General features: G+C 37.8%; 1 long non-coding RNA gene across 1 annotated transcript in view; it reads right to left on the bottom strand.

The window, feature by feature from the left end:
* LOC136850697 (uncharacterized) overlaps positions 1-5,000 on the bottom strand; it is a 553,838-nt gene that overhangs the window by 430,633 nt on the left and 118,205 nt on the right. The window contains exon 2 of the long non-coding RNA XR_010856691.1: positions 2,186-2,264. This is a non-coding gene — a long non-coding RNA (uncharacterized lncRNA). The remainder of the gene's footprint in view (positions 1-2,185; positions 2,265-5,000) is intronic.

Below are 5,000 nucleotides of genomic sequence, written 5' to 3' on the forward strand. Positions count from 1 at the left end.
ACACATAATAAAAAAGCTTTTGACCTACAGAAAACTCTCTCCTGTAAATTGTAATGCCATTATGAATATTTTCGAAAATCATATTTTTCCCCCACTTTTTGTATCATAAAATCCTCCCATGCAAATTTTAAGTATCACAGGACATTATCCATAAGTTATATACTTCCCCAAAGTGTCCCCTTTAAAATGAGACCTTGTGCACTGAATTCTAACATGAAATAGTGGAGTTATAACAAATTAAAGCTCAAAAAACATAGTTTCGAGAAAATGCGTGTCAAAGTTCATCAGCTCTGTACTGGTGCGCTCTTTAACATATGTGAGTTGAGTACTGTTAAGGAGACATTTTGATGCTGCGGTGCTAAACTCAAAACCAAAATTAATGGCAGATACTGGCATTACATGATCTAAAAACTTTAGCCCTGGAAGTTGCTCAACTGGACATTTTGAAATGTGAGACGGTTCTACGATTATCAGCATTATATTTCTGTACATGTTCAACAAATCCTCTGTTAACTTTGTGATATCAGCACTCTGAGCTTGAAACAGCCTATTCACCCCGACTACCTCTTTCAACACCTTCCTAACAAACAGCATATAAAGTTCATTTTGAGGGTCTTATGAGCATCCCACAAAAGTTTGTTTTTTTGCAACTTGTATCCTTCAAATAATTCAATTTGAAACACGTAATGTTCACGTACTTTTCGCATAACTCCCAACCTTACACTAAGGGGTCTGTGGGGACATGGACAATGGATATCCTTGGCCAGGGGGAGCAAGTCCGAGCCCATTTAGCAGGGTTAGGCATGTCAACTTTGTTGTTAGATATAAATGATATACTGTTTGTTTTAAAGAGTTTTTGGATAATCTTTTATATTTTGCAGTTGAAAATGTTATTTATTTGTTTTTTTATGATTTTCGCGATAACGATATTATTTAAGCTGTCCCACAAAAAATTCCACAAAATTTTCTTCCCCCACGACACCCCCCCCCCGTAGCCCTATTTCTCCCACAGATTTAGGGAAAAATCCCATAAAGTGGCAACACTGTATAATAATAATAAATGCAGCAGCCCGAGGCAGCTAATGGCGGAAACCCACACTCAGAAGTTGCCAAGTAGCACATTACAAGACACCATTAAAAAAATCGGGAAAAACTGTGAAAAAATCTGTAAAATAGTTTTGTATATATTGAAGCATCAACCACGTGCTCGGGCCGGGCATTTAATTAAATCCCCACGCGCATAAGCCCTTTAAATATCGACGTATAATAAAATAACTTCATGGAATTATTGCTAACATGTAGGAGAATTTACGATACCAATTTGTCATTTTTTTATGGTGGTCGATTTTTCGACTCCAAAACTGCTGAGTCCTGTCCTGAGAGAGAGAGAGAGAGAGAGAGAGAGAGAGAGAGAGAGAGAGAGAGAGAGAGAGAGAGAGAGGATGTACCAGGGTCAACTGAATGAGAGAGAGAGAATGTACCAGGGTCGACTGAATGAGAGAGAGAGAGAGAGAGAGAGAGAGAGAGAGAGAGAGAGAGAGAGAGAGAGAGTACCATAGTCAACTGAACGAGAGAGAGAGAGAGAGAGAGAGAGAGAGAGAGAGAGAGGGGAGATTGTACCAGGGTCAACTGAATGAGAGAGAGAGAGAATGTACCAGGGTCGACTGAATGAGAGAGAGAGAGAGAGAGAGAGAGAGAGAGATAATGTACCATAGTCAACTGAACAAGAGAGAGAGAGAGAGAGAGAGAGAGAGAGAGAGAGAATGTACCAGGGTCAACTGAATGAGAGTACAGTGCAACAATTCCCCTGTCGATACCAATTCTGTTACCAGCTAAAAGACCACCTGACCACAAAGCATGAATACGGGCAGGTGCCAACTACTCAAATGACTCCGAATCGCGGGCAAGCAATATTTGGAATGGCATTACGAATACAGCCCTACTACTGGGGAAGGGCCGAAAGCGAGCGTGAAGGCGAGCTTCCTAAGGGTGAGGGCCTGACTGAGGGACTGGGAGAAATGGAGGAGAGGGAAGGAGGAACGAAAGGTTGAGGTGTCACCAGCAGGTGGTCAGGTAAGATCAAAAACGTCTATGAACTTCTTAAGAGGTTTTGTTTCGGCAGTCGCTGAATTCATCTGAAATAATGACAAGATATTCATGCACACTAATATAAATTTATACATACCTTCATGCAGCGTTCGGTCCTTGGAATGCTCACTGCCTACTGTACACTAGTCCACCCAACTGTAAATCGGTAGCAGCGCCTGTTGGTGGTCAAGAAAAGGGGCATGGGATTAGCAACCTCACCACTATTGACCCGCTGAAACCCAGAAGGCTATACCCTTCTGGTTCTACTGTTTCCAAAAAGGGAAAAGGGGGTTATGTACGTATGTATGTATGTATGTATGTATGTATATATATATATATATATATATATATATATATATATATATATATATATATATATATATATATGTGTGTGTGTGTGTGTGTGTGTGTGTATGTATATTATATAGTTGTGTATGAGTGTGTAGCAGTGATCCCTACAGCACTGTGAACGCCATTCACCAATAAATAATGATAAAAAATTAAATAATCCGCTGATGTCTTATACCAAAATTAAATCATGAAAGAAACTGAATTAGGAGAAGCCATGTTTTTATGCCGATGCTTTGAAACAAACAATTCTGTTCAATCCTTAGATATCCTGAGAATATATAGAAAAAAAATGTATAATTTTAACCTTTAAATCACGGCCCTGTAATTCTTAGACGTCTGGGAGTCTTCCACATATCAGCGTCACTATCTTAGCTATCAACCACTTTTAGTTTCCATCTCACTAAAGAGATTGTAACTGTCGAAAGACTTCTCTCTTGATTATGTAAATCGAGATTCGTTGGGCATATATCCGGCTAAATCAAATTTGGTGACTGATTCTCAAAGTCACGGCGTTGTCACAGAAAAGGTCTGGGCAGAACTAAAATACTCTTGTGATATTTGAATCTTTATTCTGTTTTTGTCCACAATGATTCTTTTATTGCTAATAGTCACAGTCTTATTTTTAAACTTTTACTCCCACATTAAGTGGCCTGCTTAGGCTGTATACTGATTACTTTTCCCATTTTCAAAGTTCTTGTTGTAAAACTCATTACCTTTTTTTTTTTTTTTTAACCTAAACAGCAACGGACCCCACTGTCCTCCCCACGCCACTCCTCACTTTTATAGTGACTGTTCTGTTGTTTCCTTATTCGCTCTGCCGTATTTTATAAAAAGTTAAGTATACCTTAGTTTTACCAGACCACTGAGCTGATTAACAGCTCTCCTAGGGCTGGCCCGAAGGATTAGACTTACTTTAACGTGGCTAAGAACCAATTGGTTACTTAGCAACGGGACTACAGCTTATTGTGGAATCCGAACCACATTATAGTGAGAAATGAATTTCTATCACCAGAAATAAATTCCTCAAACTCTTCATTAGCCGGCCGGAGAGGCGAACTCGGGCCTAACGAGTGCAAGGCCACAAACTCTACCGACTTTCCCAAGGAAGAGCTCGCCGTATTTTATAAAATACGCGTTTATTTCATTAATATTTTTTCTTCTCAGTTTATTGTCCATGAAAGCAATGGTGTCTGGACAGACAGGATGAAAACAAGTTGAAAATTCCTTTATAAAAAAAAGCTTAAAAGTTCAAAGAGAAAACATACACAAATGATCCTGGAGAAAAACCTCTGTTATATTGCCAGTTGTAGTACATCACACTGTCCAGTCTCAAGATACAAGGCGAATGAGTAAAGCCAATGGTTTGCGATTTCTCAGATAAACTAAACGAGAAAATTTTTAACGCAAATTCTTATTTAGAATACTGAATAACTAACTGCCAGTCTCGTTATCCTTTGCTATCAGATTTAATTACTGTGTCTGAATGATATAGACCTTATCCATGGCAAAAAACTCTGTTATTTTGTCATTTGTATTTTAGACTGCCGTCGCAAGATCCAGGGTCAATGACTCTCAAGGTGAATGAATGAAGTCAAAGGTCCACGATTTCTCTGAGATAAAACTTAACGACGTCGTAGATTAAAGCAGTCCACTTAATAAAATAATAAAAAAACAATTATCGATTAACCAAAGGACTAAATAAAAAAAAACACGAACAGTCATAAATGCTTCTAATTTATATGAAAATCCTTTTAGCAGTCATGAGCGTGTCACCTTGACATCCGATTACGTTACTGTAGTATGAGTATAAAATTACACCTGGAATATTGGAAGAATGCATTTAGAAAAAAAAATTATTTTGCCGTTATGCAGGCTTTTCTTTTCATTATGTAACCTAGTCTAGATTCACAACACTGTTAAAACCAAACTCGATATGGCATTAAAAAAAATTATTTCTTCGTTTCAACTTATTCATCCCCGAGTCTTGGTGTGGAAAACTCATTTTTTCATTTATTTCAAAACACAATATATAAATTTTGTGTTGGTTGAGCTTCAGACCGTCATTCGATGGGCCGGAGTTCGATTCCCGCCGCCGGCTGATGAAGAGTTAGAGGAATTTATTTCTGGTGATAGAAATTCATTTCTACTATAATGTGGTTCGGATTCCACAATAAGTGTAGGTCCCGTTGCTAAGTAACCAATTGGTTCTTAGCCACGTAAAATAAGTGTAATCCTTCGGGCCAGCCCTAGGAGAGCTGTTAATCAGCTCAGTGGTCTGGTAAAACTAAGCTATACTTACTTATTAGAGAAAATATCCAATATTTTACATTTTTAATAGTATTACAATCAGAATTTAATCAAAGTTGACTTAACTTTACCAAAAACAAATATAATTTTGTCGTACCATTCGGGTTGATGAACACTACAAATTAACGAAATACAACAAAAAAGGGGTTAATAGATTCCTTACACTGACGCAAAAAAGGGACATGGTTTAAATTATATTTAGGAGCACATCTTAAAGAAAACACAATAAAATACACTGTAATCAATGAAACCAT

The sequence above is a fragment of the Macrobrachium rosenbergii genome, chromosome 22 (genome assembly GCF_040412425.1).
Source record: "Macrobrachium rosenbergii isolate ZJJX-2024 chromosome 22, ASM4041242v1, whole genome shotgun sequence".
Classification (NCBI taxonomy): domain Eukaryota; kingdom Metazoa; phylum Arthropoda; class Malacostraca; order Decapoda; family Palaemonidae; genus Macrobrachium; species Macrobrachium rosenbergii.